Source organism: Cuculus canorus, chromosome 6 (assembly GCF_017976375.1).
Source record: "Cuculus canorus isolate bCucCan1 chromosome 6, bCucCan1.pri, whole genome shotgun sequence".
NCBI classification, from domain to species: domain Eukaryota; kingdom Metazoa; phylum Chordata; class Aves; order Cuculiformes; family Cuculidae; genus Cuculus; species Cuculus canorus.
This window is the reverse complement of record NC_071406.1, coordinates 6,994,816-7,014,766: the sequence shown is the minus strand read 5'-3', so window position 1 is coordinate 7,014,766 and position 19,951 is coordinate 6,994,816. Positions and strand designations below refer to the sequence as shown.

The 19,951-nt window shown below is 40.0% G+C and overlaps 1 protein-coding gene across 1 annotated transcript in view; it reads left to right on the top strand.

Moving 5' to 3' along the window:
* The window catches only part of THSD7B (thrombospondin type 1 domain containing 7B), a 395,032-nt gene that overhangs the window by 37,956 nt on the left and 337,125 nt on the right, over positions 1–19,951 (top strand). The window contains exon 2 of the mRNA XM_054070664.1: positions 9,893–9,978. The gene's annotated coding sequence lies outside the window, so the exon portion shown is untranslated. The remainder of the gene's footprint in view (positions 1–9,892; positions 9,979–19,951) is intronic.

The window sequence follows — 19,951 nt, the reverse complement described above, 5'->3', positions numbered from 1 at the left end:
TAGGATTTCACAAAATACCTTTGGCTTCATCACATTTCGTAATATACCAGTTTGTGGAGGAGAAAAATGATAAAAATGTCTCAGTCCAAAAAGTAGTTTGAATAAGTTGCAGATTTGTGTATGTTAAGCTGCCCTTATACAGCTTTGATTTGTGTGACCAGCACTTACTCAGCAGTTCAGTATAACTCTTATTGACCTTGGCAGCTGTCACATCGCTTGCTGGATTTTATGTCGCTGGAGGTGTCAATGTTCGGGGGAAAGATGTGCAGAATATGTGCGGTTTTATTTGCAGGCGGGAATGAGGTAGAACCAAAACTGCATTTCCAACAGCATTATTTCACAGATGACAGTCACAGGAGACCTGTGACCAACTTTGACCTTTTATTAGTATGCATAAATTAAGGCTACGAGAGCTGCCAATTATAGAAGCTGTAGTTCTAGTGTCTTTGATTAGCATATTCTTCCTTACCTGCCCCATGACAAAAATGAAAACCAGAGGCTTTATGAAACATTTTCTGAGAGCAGAAACTCATAGACTGGTTCTTCATTTACAAAATCTTTTAACAGCTGGACAGATCTTATCTCAAAATAATGTGTGAAGTTGATAACTAAGGCTTCCATTAGCTACTGAATACCCAGAGTAAGAAGGTGGGGCAGAATGTAGACTAGCATTCCAGTTTCCTTTCTTCCCTAAACAAGCACTTGATACTTTTTTTGGCCTGCAACCAGTCATGCAGAATGCAAAGAACTGACTCTGAGATTGACCTTCCCCAAGGCAGTCAAGTTCAACCTGAAGCCTTATCTGCATAACGGTTCTGCAATAAACAGATGTGGATTAACAGTATTTGTAATGTAAAATATGATGTTTTCTGAATGTCTTGGATGTCCTCTCTAGAGCATCCCGGGGTGAGTTTGAATATCGAGTTCGAATTTCTGTTTTGAATGGTGTTGTACCTAAAGGCTTTCTTTGGGAACGTTCTTCTAGCTAGTATGTAAGATCTGAATTTTGTGTGCCGAAAAATCCTTCTCCCCAAACTGAGCTCTGTGGATTGTGTCTCCTTCTGATGCCTGAAGCTGTGGGTGCAAGATAACCTGAGCTCACACGCTGACTCTTAACCCAGCCCTGCAAGAGACTTGCACGAGCAAGACCACTTATGCTCATAACATAATATGCTGATGTTTCTTTGTGGAACACATATAAGAACGATGATCTCCAAGGCTTGGGTTATAAAAGAGAAAGCCATTGTGAACCATTATACTCATCGCCTTGTTTCTGGCAGTTTTATCTGGGAAGCGTATCACATACTTCTTGTCTATTATTGGAGCATTTCATTTGCAGATGAGGCTTTCTGTTGGAGTGCGTAGTTTGTAAGTGAATCTTAGTACATGAATAAACTATTGCAGATGTGAATGACTATATAGCTGAAAACTTGCTCTTAATCCTAACTGTCTCTGTTTTCAGTTATGGTGTTTGGAGTGGGGATGAGCTGCTGAAGTAAACGAACACAAGGTACCAAAAGGTTAAACTCTTCACAAAACTCCCCAGTACTGCAATCTCTGTTCCTTGCTCTGCTGTAATTTCTTTCTCTCTCTCTCTCACTCTTTTTTTTTCTTTTTTTTCCAACGTATTTTTTATTCTGTTGATCAATCTGGCTGCCAATTCATGTTACTCACTCCTGGGCATGAAATATGCCTGAGCAATGGCATTGGATGTTGCCTGTGGAAGTTGCCCACAGAAATGCCCTCAGCATTAGCTGCTGGAGTAACTCTTGCTGACAGATGTCAGCTATTCGGAATAGTCAGAGTTATCTGTGACACTTTTGTTTTGACCTTGTATTGATTAGGCCCTCGTTTTTTTTTCAGCTTCTAGCAAATAACAATGCTAATCCAGATAAACCAGGTCACAACCGAAGGTCAGCATTATCTAGATGCCAGCCTCCAGCCACTTCCTGATGGGAACTGAAATGGTACCAGAAAGATTGCCTATGATTTTAGCATGCTTTATAAGAGACTTACTTATTGACATCATTCTCGCATGATCTCCCCAAAGAGGTAAAAATGCATGATTTCATTTAAATACAGATAAATTAAAAACATTAAAAGGTGCAGACTGATTTCAATATGTATTACACCAGGCCAGATTTCCTGGACCCAGTGTTTAGGTGTTGTTTTTTAAGCAAGTCTAGACTAAGAGGAAAAGTACCATGAAGACACCCAAGCTGACACCATAAGAAGCCGTGTATGGGTGGGTCCATGTGAGCCGCTGACTTCTACTCCATGGATAAAGCTTAATACTTCCACTCTGCATTATAGTTTTGGCATTTTTAATGGCAGATATTGACATAGTTTTAGTGGCTGCCCTGTGAGAAGAAGCATCTAAAACCCGTCACTGCAACCCCAAACATTTCTGTATGATAAGAGAATTGGAAACACACAGGTTTTTTTGCACTATTTCATTGGAACTAAATTTTCATTGACCTTTGGCAAAAAAAGTCTCTATAACTGCAGCCTGATCGTTTACTTCCTGGAGAGCTGGGAATCAGAGTTAATGAGCGTATATTGAGGTGAGAAACCTTGGTGCCCTATTCTTGGAAACACGCTACACTTTCTCTTTAATGTTACAGGGTGGCTATTAGGAGAAGCTCATGAGCGCTATGGAAATGAAGAGTAAAGCAGTTATCCCTTCCCTTGCTTTCTTCTGGGCAAGAAAATTTCAATCTAATCCTAATTTCGGGGTATTTTATTTCTTGGGTTTTATGTATTTTCTTTAAATCACGAAGAAAAGTGTTAGATCATGTTCCCTAAGACCAAAATATATAACCTTATAAAAGCTTCAGGTTGTAGAGCTGGCTGAACTCACGGACTTCTGTTGCCTAATTTTAATTAACATATTTAAACATTATGGCTTGAGATGTTTTTCTGTCCTTCTGCTATACAAATGGTGCCACTTCTATCATCTCTGACCTCCTACGTGTATTCCTTGAGTATTCAAGGCCATGAAAAACAGAGTGGGAAGTACTTTAGACCTTACAAGATTTGCTGTGGCTTGTTCTAAGACAAGAGCTTTTCCATTTAATATCGTACATTGCTTTATGCTGAAGGTGTACAGCAGACACTCAATCAGCAATGTCCACTACAGCTGCTGAGTCAACAAAGTAGAAGAGGGCGGCTGTGTCATACTAAAGAGTTTTCTTTGCAGATCTTTTCCTTCCTGAGCCTCTTTGTACCCCTGATCTTATCGATTTTATTGGCTCTGCTAATTTAGCAGTCCTTTGGGCTGATGATCATAATTATAACACACAGCACAGCCTGAGTAAACAGGTTCATTGCGGACCTAACATTTTTGGCTGTCCAACGGCAAATAAACACACTTTTGGCAAGTGCTGCTTATTTAATGCCTGTCACTGGCTGCTACAAACCCTGAAGAGCTATTGCAGTATTATGCAGAAAAGGGGAGATATTCTGTATTAAGTTCAGCTCCATATATTTTTGCATGTGGCTCTAAAACGGAGTTCTTTTGAAGTAGATGGACATTGACAGGATTCAAGATAATTTTAATTGTGCCTACCTAACTACAATCTTTTTATTGTTACTAATGAGGTAAATATTTATGCTTGATTTTTGTTCAACGGCTATCTCGGAGTAGCGGTGTCATACAGTTGGCAGAATATATTTTAAATAAGGATGTTTGTTTTAAAGTTCAGTGGAGAAGTATAACTGCAGTGCTGAAAGTTGCATATATATAATAGACAGTAATTGAAAATAATTATAAAACTCTATGCTAGAAAATTATGATGAAAGAACACTTAGATGAATGACAAATGAGATGTTCAAAGCGCAGGTGATGCCAAAGGTAAGGCTGTGTGGGCAAGGTTAATTCTCTTTCTGTGTGCACATGTACTGCAAGTATTAATGATTCCTCCCTTGCAACTTGAAAGTTTTCTGCTGCAATCTGTGGGCAAAGCCTGTACTCCTTATTATTTTATGCCTGCCCTTGAAGGAATAAAACCCAATATCATTGACTGCACTTGGGGCTACAGTACACAATGGTGCAAGCACACAGAATCTGTCCTTGTCCCTGACATACTTCTGGCAACAGAAGCTGGACAATAACCAAATGCCCTTATTTTCATCCTCATATATGTTCATCCTGTCCCAGTCACACTTTTCTTAAATTATCTGGAAGGTAGAGTAAATAATTCTGCTTTGCAAAATAAATGTTGTGACTTCCAGGGATTTGTGTCTTGACCTTGCAGCCCCCTGTCCCGGAGCTCTTTGCCAGTGGTGGCTGGGGGTGAAGCTCCTGCTCCTGGGCAGCTGATCTCTGACTGTCCAGGCAAGGGTGATGGTCACCAGCTGCTGACTGCTCTGGCAGGTGGCTAGTTTTGATTACAAAACCCACCTTGGGTCCAGGCTTTTAGAATTCCTGATGAAGTCCACAGGGGCTTTACAGAATTAGAGAAAACTCTTTCCTAAGCTGTCATTTAAACTCATTTTAAAATAAGATGCAGCCTGTTCTGGAGTAGGACAGGTACTTGAAGGCGAGTAGTGAAGAGGAATTTAATGGTCCAGCATAGATCTCTAGGTTGCAGTGAGGAGGAGTGATCAGTTGTGGGAAACCACTGATGTGATCAGCTTTAGCAGCATATTTTTCAGTTGGTTTTATCCATGCAGCTTTTTGGATAAAATAAATTTAGTGGGAGTTCTGGGCATACTGTGATTCATCGGGCTAGAGTGCTTAAACGTGTCACAACAATTTGTTTTTACTTTAAACAGTATTTAAACTCAATCTTTCAAGTAGGTACAGACATTGTTTGCATGTCATTTAATGTTACGCAAAATTTTTTTCAGTTTATTTCTAGCCATGGCACCAAAATCAGATTGCTGCCAGAACATCAAGTATTGTTTGACCTAACATGGCTTTATTGGATGAAGATTATATTGTATAGTAGGTCTATTATGGTGGAAAGACTTTCTTTCTCGTAGACAAATATTTAGTTTCTGAACTCGCTTGCAGAGCTCACTTTACAAGAGAGATGCTTCAGAGAAGAATGTTATCATCCCCAATGTGACTTTATATGCAAGTGAAGTGCTAAAGCAGAAACTCTCTCTAGGAAAACATGAATAGAAATAAATTATCACTGTTTCTAATGCTGTATCTTGGATGGGATCATAAGACAAGGTTCAAGCAGGGATTGGCCAATCCTGCTTTTGTTTCATTGGGATGCAACTGTTGAGTTTTTTGCCACTGCTGAAGGCTGCAATTAGGTCAGAGTGATTTCTCAGTCTTCTTGGCCTTCACTTGATTTGTAGACTGTCATGGTACAGTCTGAAATGTAACAAACTGATTAACCATAAGGAATTTTTGGGCCACAGTACACTCTATATTTTCCAGTTAACCTTTTACTGAGTACAAATCTACTTTTGGGATGATAGAACTTGATTAATTATTAGCTCTTATTGACGACTATAGTTATAGAAAGTCTGAGGTATGATTCCTTTTTTTTTTCTCCTTGACTAGCCTGTCTCTCTGAGCTAAGGCTTTGCAGAAAAAGAATCTGTGCAATAGTAACATATACAGTAGCAAAAATAAGTTTTTCAAGAATGTCCTGCTAAGGCATTGTCTCCTCCTGTCTCTTCCACGGTGGAAGACAGCAGATGAATTTGCACTCTCTCAGGAGAGCTGAGAAGTCGGCCTCTTTCGTATGACCCATGATCATTTCCAGAACTGCCTGTAGGGCAGACGGTGGTTTTTTTCCTCCTTTTACCTGGACAATAGGATGCAGACATCCTAATACAGATTTAGGGTTTTTTGTAGGGAACTTCCCAGGCAGCGAGGTACACTGTCCTTTTTTAGCCCTATTGCATCCCTCCATGTTTCAAATGAGCAATGCATGACTAAGTTGGGAGTAGCTGAGGAGCCATCTGATATAAATGAGGTTTCCTCTCACCTTTCTTCCCTGCCTGGAAAGATCTAAATGTGAAAGATCATCTCTGTTTTTATGAGACAAGATGTGCCCGGTTGTTTTGCAGGATTATTTATGAAGTGAATGCCAAGAGGAGAGTTAGCTCTCCGAGGATCACTGTTCAGGTCAGAGCTACTACCTTTGGCACTGCAATAATATCACTGTCAAAAAGTGGAGCTTTTTTTCCCCTGGAGCCTACAAATTTCTAATAGGATACCTTTTCTATTACTTAAATTTTTATACGCATATAACTGAACCAGTGCACTATGTAATCTTCTTCAGCATTAGGTCCCTAAATGCTTGGCGGTTCAACTTTAAACTCTGGAGAAAGAGCACGCATTGAAACATATTCATAAGGGAAAGAAAGTTTCTGGATGTTATAGCTGTATTGAATCTATAGTAGCTATTACTCATTGCAGGGAAGTCCTTGGATGCTGTTGAATTGCTTTCAAGGAAGAGTTCTCAGAATTATTGGTATTCGGACCAATAAGCAGCTCTTGAGAGGATGGTCACTCTTTACCTTCCAGGTAAGTTGCAACTAAAAACCTTGTCTAACCACTGCTCACGGAGCAGATAATTGAGTCATGTTAACTTTGAAAGTATTACTTAAGTAAGGAAATGGTATTTAGTGAATGGTTTATAAATATGCTATAATCAGACCATTAATTGTGTCATCTTTTCAGCACAGAAGTTGAAATTGCTTGTTCCTAGAAGTTCCAGTTATATGCAACATTATTACATTGTAATTATACATTATACATTATTGCACAGTTTCACTTTAACAATTGTTTTGCCTCGAACTGAGCTTGTTTGACATATGCAATGCTGGCAATGTAGAAATAAGGCCAAACTAAGAAGACATGGATTGTACATGTTAGCTAATTGCCAGGTGTATTTTGCTTCCTTACTGCAAGGAAATATTTTTTCCACGTATTAAAATTGTGCATCTCCACTGGCTAACAGATGTCAAATTGATATTAGGTCTATTTCCTATTAAATGAAGAAGAATGAATCTGAGTATACAATGAGACTAGTGAGCAGCCGTGCTTATTTTCAGACTATACTTTTAAAACCAAACACTATCTTTAAGTCCAAGAGGAAGGTGTCATTTCTTTCATTACTTTTTTTACACTTGATTTCTTTTGGCAGGTTAAGACAGCAACTTTACATGAAATGGATGATTGGTTGGGAGATTGTGAATCTTGGTTTCCAGGTTATTTCATTTCTAATAAATCATTTATAGAAAAAGTGGTCTTCTGAAGTTGCCTCATTAGTCTTCATTTTTTTCCATCCTTTCTCGATGTGCTTTCAAAGACTCTGTCTTAAATAACCACCGTCCTTCTATTCAAATTCATGGGTGCAACTAACCCTTCAAAAGGAGCAAATGACCATACTTTGGGCAGTGCCTTGATTAAGAACTTGGCTTTCATGATGTATATAATACTGAAATCCTTGTTTCTGAGCCTAGAGATGATTCCTGCCCCATATTAAGGTCCGTTTCTGCCTCCTTAGGTACCCAGGGCGTTCACTCCTGGGTGTGCAGAGGTCCTAGCCTGTGTACTAGCCACTGCAGCTGGTCCTACAGTGATTTCAGACTGTGAAATGTTCTCCGCTTCTTGTCATACCTGGAAATAATTTACTGTGCTGGAGGTCAAAATGCCTTCTCACTACCACCTTGGTTGTGAGCACAAATGAAACTTTAAAACTGCCTTTGTTCTGCTTTGCTCAGTAAAGGCAACAGACTTCCAGCTATCTCAGGACATAAACCAGTGGGCTTGTCATTTCTATAGTCATTTGGGTTTCTTTTTTTTTTCATTCCTTTTGCTGGTAGGAATCAAATATTTAATCATTTACAAGGAATCTTTTCAGATTTCTAGATGGGTGAGAAGATATCAATCAAATTATGGGCACTTGCTGGCAATCATATGGACTTGATCTGCCTGCTAAGAGGAGCATGAATGAATTTAGATTAACATTTAACAACCTAGGAAAGAAATTCTTTTTTGGTTCTCTGCAAATGAAACTCTGCTAGTGTCTGGGGATTATGTTAAACTGAATAGCTTTTGAGTTCCTCTCCCCATTCCCTTTCTCCTCACTGTGTTTTCTCTTCAGAATGACAGAATGAAATCTGCATGTAAGTCTCAGATTTTGCCTAAAACTTCAATCCATTTAAACCAGGCTGACCTTTTTTAGGAGTTAGGGAAGCACTGCCTATCCTCCAGTATATTTTCATTTGAGGTCGTGTGATTCTAGATACAAAACTAAAAAGAAGAATAGTTTTGAATTCATTAGGCACCCTTGTGTTATATCCAGAAATAACGTGAAGTGGAAAAGAAAAGAAGTTGTTGGCTTGTTGGGATTCACCTGTTTCAAAGTGCAATAGTATAGCATCTCATTTGCTATTGCTGTCTTACTCCCTTGCCATGGCAAAGCAAATGAGAGCCCCTGCAACCCACAGTTTCAGAGATGACCAACAGGAGACACAGAATGGGACAGGCTGCTCAAAAACTTGTCTGGTAATTGGCAATGTTTGAAGGTAGAAAAAACATCTTTGGAGCTTTCAGCATCTGCTGGCAACCTGAAGTGTTAGATGGGAAAAGTAGTTATCAAGGAACAAATGCTTTTTTTAAACTAAATTGATACCTCAAAACATACAAAGTGGGTTTTGAAGGATTTCTCAAGATCAGGCATTGGTCTAAGGGAGGCATGTAATCATCTACTGAAAATGTCTAACAGGGTAAAGAAAGCCATTACTTCTCCATAGCAGCTGGGAACAATCCACTGTGTTGGTTTTCCTTTGGTGACTTTTATGAGCAATTATTTTATTCCAGGTATGAAATTCTGCATCAACTGCTACTGAGATTTAATTATATAGTGAAGTTTCTCTTGTTCGTGTTTGAGTGAAGGGTAGTATTGACCCTGTTGTTCTCTCTCTAGCGATAGATGGAACTTTTTACAGCTTTGGTCTGAGCATAAAAGGCAGATTTTGGATGTTCTTCCTTTAAAATGCTGGGATCAGATCCACTGCTGATAATCCATGTAAAGGTATTAGAGCTGTGCTGTGCCTTTTCCTGTCCTGGAAGTGTATGATGATTTAAATGCATTTACGTACCTCGTGTAAAGCAGACTGGTGCCAGAAGCATTGGTTAACCTCTTCGCCCAATGCATGCAGCTATACTTTGATCTGGTGGGTCTTTGTTCAGAAAACTAATGACACGCTTAATGCGTGTGTTGCACACGTCATTTAGCTGCAGATGGTAATGGCAGATTACCAATCAAGGAGCTATGTTATCTCATCAACTACATAAAGGTAAGCTCAAAAGTACAGCACAAAAGGTAAGTAAATGTATTGTTTCTCCACTTCTTTACATCCAGTTAAAATATTTCTGTATTCAGTCTTGTATTAAATGTTCTTTGAACTAACTTTAAGTTGTGTAAATTTTCCTACTAATGAGTTTTACAGGGTTGTAAAGAGCCTGCAGAAACCTGTTTTGCCCTTCAGACTGGTGAGGAAAGTCTTGTGCTCCCTAAATGGGAGAGGGAATTAAGCCACTTTCCAGAGTTGATCATAAAGAAATATAGTTGCTTGTGTGCGGTATGGCGTACCTGCCCATCTCGCACAATGAAACCTTAACTTTGGCAGAAGATTCCTCCAAGACAAGCCAGTGAAATCCTTATGCCTTATGAGTGTTTCAGTTATTGGCTGAGGGTCAGAGTTACACGATACTATTGCGTTCAGACTCTTCTGCTTCTCCCTCTTAGTTGTTCCAGTATTTTCATAAAAAGCAGCGATAGTTACTAACTTGAGGCATGATGACCTTCTACAGCGGAGACTCTAGACATAGTTCAAGGAAATGGATTACTTTTGATATACCACAGCCTTTATTATGAAAACTGTTTGGATCTATTTATTTATCTGTTTTAAGGTGGAAGAGTGGGCCAGAGAAGTCATGGAGAGAAAAATCTCCATCAGTTTGGAATTCTGAAAGAAGTACCAATCTTTTTTACTTTGGTCAGTATCTGCTTGTATTTCCTGGTTCTTAATACAACATAAGAGATGTTTTACTGTATCAGACCAGTGGTCTCTCTAGTATTCTATCTTTACTGGTGGCAATGACGATGCTATTCAGACAGAGCATGAGTGCCCTGCTCTCCTACATGTCTATTCCTCTCCTAATTCCCCATAATAATTGAATAAGGAATGTCAAAGCATGATTTTTAACTGAAAGTAGATGATTCTAAAAGAAAATATGACTTACTTTAATTAATATTCCATTTTTTTTGCAAGGCCATCCATTTCTTCCCCCGATTAAATAAAATCTTTTCGCATAAGAATTGTAAATATTAAGATTTTGGGATGACCTATGCAAAAGTAATAACCTCTTGCCTTTCAGTACTTAGTTAGCAGTCACTCACGGCCGCCTGATTACCTGATTTAAGTATACCTTTATATTACCTGTAGTAAACAAGGGCTTTGTTTTTGAAAGCTATCATATCATAGGTGATACACTAGGTGAATGCTGTCACTTATCATATAGATGGGAGCTGCGTGTTCTGTTGACTCTTAAGATGCTGCCACAGAGCTTATAGAGCTATCCTAAACCAGGAGAAACCCAAGTTGTAGGTAGTTCTATGTTATTCTTAGTTGGCACAGGTTCAACTAGTGAATTACCATTAGTTGTCATTGGCACACTGAAGAATCCATGTCCTTTTAAATTATTTTTGAATGTGTGCCTACAGGCTCTACTGGCTCCTTGAAGTAATATAAATGAATAAATCAGCAATAGGTATCCACAAAACTATTACACCAGGGAGTGTATATGGTTTAGCAAGGAAGCACTTATTTAATATTAAATATTTTTTCTTAAGCTTCTTACACCTTCTGTACAACTAACTCTTTAGCTGCTGTCAAAAATGCTTATTTTTATACGTGGTAGACAAGGCACCCGTATCTGTGTGAAAGCTGGGGGCCGTGTGAAGAAGAGCTTGCGAGATGTTTGAGTTGAAAAATAAGTTTAGGATAGGAAACAAATGGAGACGTTCTAATAATGGTTGCTGATTTTTTTTTTTTTGTGGGTTTCTTTTTTTTTTAAACTGAGTGATTTGGAGAGAAATGTCATGATGACAGTTAATTATAACTAATCCTGCAGCACTTCGACTTAGACTAATATAAAGTCAGAAAGTTCCACCAGCAGTCAGTTGTGTCCTTAGAAATCAATGACCTAAAGTAGTTGTATTGTTTCTGCGCATCTGAGAAAAAACACCACGTGGCTTAGTAAATACATCTGATATGATGCTGTAAACCAAAGGTACAGTGAAAGGAGGGATATTTCAGAGTGCATGTAGGTCCTAGGACTACACAGCGTCTTCAAGAAATATTTTTGTTAAAAAAACCCAAACAAACCAGTAATGCCACTGAAGCATGAAACGTAGCGGTAAGAAAGACCACGGTTCAAGTAAACTGTTTCAACTTCTCTTATCTGTATCCAGACTGGAAAATAAAACACTACAGAGCAGAGAAAGAGATAAGTGGATGAGCATTTCAGAGAGAGGAAAACATTTACAAAGTTAGAAACCATTGCATTAATCAGTTAGTAATATTAAGGCATGCTGCGGAACGCGATCAGTGCCTTTAGAATGGTTTGGGTCCCTCGCTGCCCATCCTGCTGATGCCTCTGGGTACGCCACACAGGATGGTGTTGTGAATTATTAAAGCAGAAGAATGTGTCGATGACTTGCTTCATAGATTACCTGGTTTGTGAAACGACACTGATCTGGCGCCTTCGTAGGAGAAATGTGGAGGAGAGAGGAGCAGGTACGCTGAACTAATCCCTGAATGTTGTTAGCAGGCTGCAAATAAGAGTGCATGGGTTGTAATACATTTCTCTGGGTAGAAAAGTGATGTGTGTGGTAAGCAAGCCTTCAGAAGAAATGAACCTAAACACTTGGCTCAGCTGGAAGTGTCAGACAAATTCACTATCATTCTTACATACAGAAGAAGAAAAAAGCAAGGGATGATGTTAAAATGTTTTAATCTATTAAAAAATGCAACAATAATAGTTTCAAACTTCTTTTGTGGCTGCTCTTGAACTTGCGTTTAGCTCTTTTCTGCATATATGCCATTTACATAGATATGGGTGGTGTTCGAATTGAATCTTTACTGTCGGAAACCAGTTAAATTTAATATGTTATTTTATACTAAAAAATGCAGAGAAGTTCAATTTGTTGTGAAAAGCTTGGTAAGGCAATAGAAAATTGTATGTAATGCATTGTTGTGTTTGAGTGCACAGACAGATAGGACGTGCTCAGGCATTCCTAAATGATTTGTGAAGGTACACAAGGTGCGTACAAATTCTGAAGCGCGCTGTGACATTTAGCCACTGAACAGGGCACCTCTGGATAAGGGGATAGACCTGGTGTGAAAGGAAGGTTCTTAGTTGAGTTGAATATCTCTCTTACCTTTGGTTCTTTACATAAAAAAGTGATGACTGCTTTGTAGCACAAGAGAAATCAGAGAAATCTTCTGAAAAAAATGTGGCTGAACATTAAGCTGTTGACTGGATTTCTGCTCATTTTTTCATCCTATTTCTGTGCTGGAATTTTATAATAAAAGTTGCAGCCATCTACAGGAGGAACACTTTGCTATTTTGTGTTGACAAGGTGCTTAATAACAGTTCATTTAAATAATAAATTGTAGCAAGGTATTCTGTAGAATCGTAGAATCATAGAATAGTTTGGTTTGGAAGGGACCTTAAAGATCATCTAGTTCCAAGACCCCTGCCATGGGCAGGAAATTTTAAAGGCAGATTCTTTTATAGTGTTAGAAATACTTATGTGTGTTTGCTGTGTAAAATATTCACAAGATGAAGACAGCCAAATCCAGTAAAGTATGGTAGTAAGTGAAAGTTGTTCATTATAGGTGTGGCTGGGTCAAACCAGATTTCTGCAGGCAGCTGTCTACATGCGAAAACTTCTACTGACATGTTTGGGGGTACCTTTAAGGCCTTGCTTGGATTCTCAGAAGTATATGACAGGATTCAACCTCCTTGAGGCAAAGCACTTCTTGGGAATTTCCTATGATGGTGCTCATCTGCAGAGCCCCACGGCGTGACTAAGGATGATAGGCAATAACTAAGCATCATGTTAAAAATAGAAAGTCAATTTAACATCAGCATCAGAATGCCTTTATTGATTGCGTTGAGCAAATCCCTTACCTTGTATTCAACACTTAATTAAAGCAGTGGAACAGAAGCATTAAAAAACAGCAAAAACCCCCCAAAGCAAACCCCGAATTATAAGAAAATATTTTAAATGTTAGTTTTCCTTTCCATAGTCATTGATAGACATAAAATCTAGTGATTAGTCACTAGCAGAAGCCTTCTTTATTTCTTATTATCACCCTTGCTACTAAATAAGTAATGTCTCAGGACACAAAACCTTAATACTTGACAGATTCCCCAGCTGCTAAATTATTGCCAGTTACTGTTTGCAGGGAAGCCCTTCTTCAAGTAGATACTTGCTGCTCTTTCTGTAAAGCAAGACTCCAATCAGGAAAGGTTAATAGCTTGTGAAGTGCCTCCATTGAAGCTTTTCTTCTTTGCATGGCAGGTGGAATTCTTGCCCTGCCATGGCTGGTGAATAGGTGGCAGATATATTGCTTCATGCTGCACCCTACTCACGTTTCTCTTTAACCAGCAAGACACGATGCTTAGAAAGGACTTTTACACACCAAGTATCGTGTTTCCTTGAACATTAACAAGGGTATCACATTTTTAAGCTCCAGGGGCTCTAGCCAAGAAGATAATTGGCCTTTTGCAGCAGTTCTGGGCTGTGCTATGATTTGTAGTAATTATGTATTCAATGAATATTCCTCCTTCTTCAAACCATCACTGGCATTGAAAGGTCTGATCCTGCATTCTCTAAAATGACACTCAAGATGACCTTGAAATTTGGACAGAACAAATGGTTCCAGGGTTGGTGACAATGAAAGAAGCCCTCGTACACAGAAAGTCTGTAGGGAGCGTGTAATGTTTTCCGATCTTGATATACCAAGGTTTATATAGGTATGTTCACAGATGTGCGGAGAGAGGGTATGTCCCAAAAGGACCTATATCTACAGTGCATCTGCTGTGTTAGTTAATGCTCTCCTTTGACGGAAGGAATGTAGGACATTGTTTCCTAAGTCTAAATGATAACGTACTATGATTTTTTTACAACCACCAGTCATCTTCCATGCAAATCCACTCTTCTGGAGTGAGATTAATGTAAACGTCCGAACATTCTTCTCCCTTTTGTAGAAGTTAATTTGGTGTTGGAAAGATTTTTCAATGTGTAAACCACTAAGGGGTAGCTCTGGCCACACAGCTCTTGTGTCATGGTGCTTGCTAGGTAGAGGAAGCAGACACCGGTCTTCCTCCAGCACTTGGGTTGCTGACACGTCTGCAAAAGAAGACGGCCAAAACCAATTAGCCATGAAGGAAATTTTCACTCCCATTATCAGAAAAGCTCTTTTGATTGCTCTGTTTTCTTCTCTTTTGTGTGATATGTAATATCTTTAATCCCGCGTGATATGGCACACAAAAGAAAGTGGGGACAGGTGGGATGAGGGAGACCAAGTGCCCATTAAGTGACTAGGGATCCACTGGGTGATGCAGTGGGGTTAAATCTCCACTAGTCTTTAGGTTTTATGTACAATTTACGCTTTCTGCTACTTGTGCCTTAAATTGTGGCGTATAATAAAGCCATGTAAAGAGGAGCCATGATTCCCTTAGGAAATGCTTGTCACCTTTCAAGGGACACAAAGAATAGGACTTGGGTGGAGAAGAATAGGAAGGGACAGATGGCTTGTGGAGAAGAGGGGGCTGGTGTGCTGATCAACTTCTGCACATCCAGTGAACTCAGTGCCACAGGGAGGATTGATTTCAAATCCTGGGTCAGCAGTTCTTCCAGCTTCGGGCAGGGCTGCACGCTGGGATTTGGGGCATTGTACTCACTAATGGGTGATGGGTTTGGACTTACAGCATTATCAAGACCAGCTGTAACTACTCACAGAGGTATACTCTAACTAGAATGTAAGCAAAGATAAGTATCCTGTCTGCATGCATTCCTTCTGTTACTAAAGAAGTCATCATCTAAGGATATGTTCACAACAGGACTGCCATCAATTATACTGGTGTCTTGATAACTCCATAATTAAAAATAAATTATGTTTGGTCCTTAATAGGACTAGTATTAAACTGAATGCCTGTTTAATCTCTGTTAAATCTGCCACAAAGAAATAACACCATGAGAAGTGTGAATGAATGATATCCTTCCCCCCCCTCCCTGTTTCTAATTACACATGATGGCACTTGCAGTGTCCCTTGTGAATGCACAAAATTGGTGCGGCAGGGGAAATGCAAGCTTCCTCCTGCTGCAGTCTGTTCATTAGCATCGATTTCTGAGGCTCTGCCCCTAAGGATGAGAGGATAATTTCTTTTTTTTTTGAGGTTCTTATCATCTCAGCTTATGAGACTCTTAAAAATAACTTCTAAACCTTGGTGTAAGTTCTGGAACAATGAGAGATTCAAGAAACTCCTCATAACCCACCTTTCCATGAAGCATTAGAGCCTAAATAATCACATTTACTCTGTGCCTGTCCTGTACATACCACTTGTCTAAAGCTTTGCCTTTAGGCTGCAAATCCATTGTGGCAGGCATTCATTATCTTTGTGGCTTTCTGCTTCTTTTCTGTGGTGCCATTGACTTCAATATGAAAGCTGATACTACTTTAGTAAAAATGCCATTCTTCATATAGGGAAAAAGCTGTCGTTTATTTGCAGTTATAATATCCTTGTCAAGATTAAATAGTTCAGAATTTTCTTTGTTTCCATTCTTTTTTCCCTCCCGAGCTGTACTGGTGTGTGTAGTACGGTGTGAAAACATCACAACCATTACAAAGTCTTCACTGGAACACAAAATAGAAACCTGATCGATACGTCTAACTGGCTTTGATACAGTTTGTACTGTCCTTTTTATTAACTTTGGGCACAGGAAGAAATGCTGGGTATTTGTGAAAAGCATTCAGATTTCCTAAAATTTCAGCATTATTATTATTATTATGAAAATTGCGCCCAAGATACTTTCCTTGGTTTGTTTATTTTGGTATCTCCCTCTTCTTAAAAAAATGGCCATCTACTGAAAGAATAACATTTGAGCCCAACTAGTGAAGTAAGAAATCACAGTATGTGCGTATTAATGGTAAAGAGTGAGAAAATGAATCGCAGGTGAGCCTTAATTTCGATAGCTCTTCATCAGCATTACTCTAGATACATAAAAATTGATACAGTATTACGAAAGGGTCGCTAACAAATGCAAAATGCATCAATAGGGACATTTTGTAACACAGTTTGCTCGCTTTCCATTAACACTGTAGTGTGAGGCTTGTTATCTCGTGCTGTTTCGCTCTGAATTTTTGCTCCCTGAGAAACAGACAATAATCCTGGTGATGTGTTTTTATATAAGCTTTCCTCTTCATTTTTTTTAAGCTCGAAATCCATGTTTTGAAACCGTTCTCTGTTCCTTTATAAGCTTTATTCCAGATGCTGTGCAGGCAGGTTGGTTCACATCCCTAAGGTACTGAGTAGAGAAAAAGACAGCTTCTTTGCCCATCTTGCTGAAGATAGACCTGCCTGTAGTCTGTGGCTCTCTGCCCAGCTCTGCTGGAACTGGCTGTTGCATCACAAGGCTTGCCAAAATTTTGCACAATAACAAGCTCCAATCTACATAACACCTGGCCTGTACAAACCAGGTCATTATGAACTTGATCCAAGCTGTCATTCAAGTGGCTTTGTTATTCCCTTCTTAGGCTGAGCCAGTCAGCCATAAGCAAGAACTGGCTTAACACTTACACTACTCGCTGCACTTAGGCACCAGTTTTTTTTCCCTTTGAGCCCCACAAAGCAGGCAAGATCCACTTAACAAGATCACAAACTGCAAAAAACAAGAAGAAAAAACAAGTGATCTGTGCTAAAAACCAGCCTACCAGGTTACTCCAGATTCCAAGCTGCTCCACGCTGTGTTTGCGCTTTTATTTTCCTGTTGCTGTTTCTTAGTCTCTGACTTCAGCTTTTCTACTCAAATTGCGGAAAGGAGGTTTATTTCAGGTATTTCCTACATATTCACTCCACATTAATTTCTTACACGTCTTTTAGGTATATATAGTCCTCCATAAAGATTCTGAGAAAGACTAAAGTCTCAAAGAAGAGAATCAAAGCCAAAATGTGTGTGCTGAAAGGAGCTGGCGCTCAGCTGGCTGTAGGGACAGTGAAGATTCATTTCTCGCCCTCTTGTGCTGCATCTTCTTTTAATCAGTGCTGCTCTTGGGGCTGCGGGGGAGCAGTTCAGGCTCACGTACCCAGACGCTAGATTAGCCGCATTAATGCAAACTCCACATTGGCAAATTAAGCTAAAACCTGTAGCGGTGCAGTTTCCCAGATGCTTCAACTCCAGATTAACCGCGGGGTGCGAAATGTAGCTATTCTCAGCAGACAGCGGCGCGAGGGCTCTGGGAAGGCAGACAGTGTGACTGCCTGTAGTCCAGAGCCAGCCAGGAAAAAGAGAAGTGTTGCTTGTGAAAAACGCCTGACATTTCAAGAGGTGTTTTCTATTCTATATCAGACAAAAATGAGGCCTTTTAAAACTTTTCAACGGGGAAAAAAAGCAACAAGCAACAGAGAAGCGAAGCCGGGGCTGGTGCAGCCCTGGTGGGTGCCCTCTGCCACTCGCTGTTGGACATTTGGGCCAGATTCTCTGACCTGAGACACATCTGAGAGAAAACCTATTAAAAACAAATTATCTTTGACAAATATAACATTTCCCATAAAGCTTAGTTTGGGACATTCCCAACCAGTTCAATCTCTAGGGGACTTCCCCAATGAACTCTCAGGATGATGCATGAGAGCAACGGGCAGGACGGAGCCTGGAGGCAGGAAACTCGCAGTCACAGTCTCTGATCGGGATTTCATGCCTTATGATAAACAGCGTCACATCTCTGTGCCTTCTTTCTACTCTGCTGTCTGTTGCCTTTGTAGGATCTAAGCTCTCTGAGGCAGGAGCACTTATTTATGACGCAGAATCTAGAACAAGGCAGTTCTGCTTTCATTTGGAGTTTGTAGATGCTACGAACAATCTTTTGCCTTAGGATTTACCGTAATGTAATATTTCTGTAAAGTAAAAAATAAAAGGAGAAACATGAGTGACACAAGTATGTCAACATTCTATGCATTGTTCTTGAACAGAAAACGTCTGCTGAGCTAATTTTCAGAGCCTGAATAGGTTATCCCCAGGGTACAGTGTTCGCGCAAAGGTCATGTATTAGTCCTAAAGGGCCTGATTGTTATTCATTTATACCAGCTTCATGTCAGTGGAGTTATTTCTCATTCTCTGTAGTCATAATTAGTTTCACACTCCCCATAGTGTGAGAATGAACTTTCTCTAACAACGCAGGAGTAAGAACTGTGTTAAAAGCTGGAATAAATACTGTAGTAATTTCATTATGCATACAGTCACCTGGTACTCACTAAGTTGGATGTATGCATTAATTTTTACTGAATAACACCTGAACAGACTGACTGCGTATACAAAAAATGTTGGTTGCGCTGAATAATGCCTAGTTGAATTTTTAAACAGTGCAAGTAAAATGAGATAAGTTACTTCATGTATTTAAAAAGTGATGGATTCAGTATCTACCCTACCTCCTCTTCCTGCAATCAATAAATATTCCCTCCTTAATCGAGGACTTCAGCCAGTTTGGTGATCTCTTGCACTAATTAAATTCCTGAAAATATGTCTTCGTTGACTTTGAAAGTCAATGGGACTGATGCTCCTAGGGCAAAGCTTGCAGAGACTGATTATCTGGGGTTGTTATGGAAATACTGGAAGTCTCCTCAGCACTGCATGGTGAACAGGATTAGAAGGCTGGTAAAAAATGTAGTATTGTGAATTTGTGCAGGCTAAATAGATAATAGAATCATAGAATTACAGGATTGTTTCAGTGGAAAAAACCTTTAAGACCATCGAGTCCAACCATAACTGCCCACAATTAAACTATTTCCCTGAGCACTTCATCCACTCTTCTTTTAAACACCTCCAAGGATGGAGACTCAACCACTCTAATTGAAAATAGTATCATCTCATTTTGTAGAGCTACAAGGTATGCGAAAACTCGGTCTCTGTTTATCTTAAAACCCTAAGAAATAACTTTTGAAGGGTTTTTAAACCTTTGTGATGATTGTAGCTCTGTGTGGATGCTGGATGTGGTGGAGTGGCCCAGGAACCAGTGGTGTGAAGGTGCAGACCCTGACCAGGGTGAGGTCGGGGCCAGGATCATAGAATCATAGAATGGTTTGGGTTGGAAGGGACCTTGAAGATCATCCAGGTATGGGCAGGGACACCTCCCACTGGATTGGGTTCCTCAAAGCCTCCAACCTGGCCTTGAACACCTCCAGGGATGGGGCAGCCACAACTTCCCTGGGCAACCTGTGCCAGGGCCTCACCACCCTCATCGTGAAGAATTTCTTCCTAATGTCTAATCTAAATCTTCTCCCTTTCAATTTAAAGCCATTCCCTCTCATCCTATCACTCCACGCCCTTGCAAAAAGTCCGTCCCCAGCTTTCATGTAGCCCCTTCAGGTACTGAAGTCTCCCTGGAGCCTTCATTTCTCCAGGCTGAACAACCCCAACTCTCAGCTCGTCCTCATAGCAGAGCTACTCCAGCCCTTGGATCATCTTCGTACCTTCCTCTGGACCCATTCCAACAGTTGCTTATCCTCATGTTGGGGATTCCAGAACTGGACACAGGACTCCAGGTGGGGTCTCATAAGAGCAGAGCAAAGGGATATCACCAACCTGGTGCTGGGATTGCCCCACCCGGGGCCAGGATCCCCCAACCAGGATCAGCAGAGCATCCCTGCCCCACTCCTGCACCCCGGGACCAGTGGAGCATA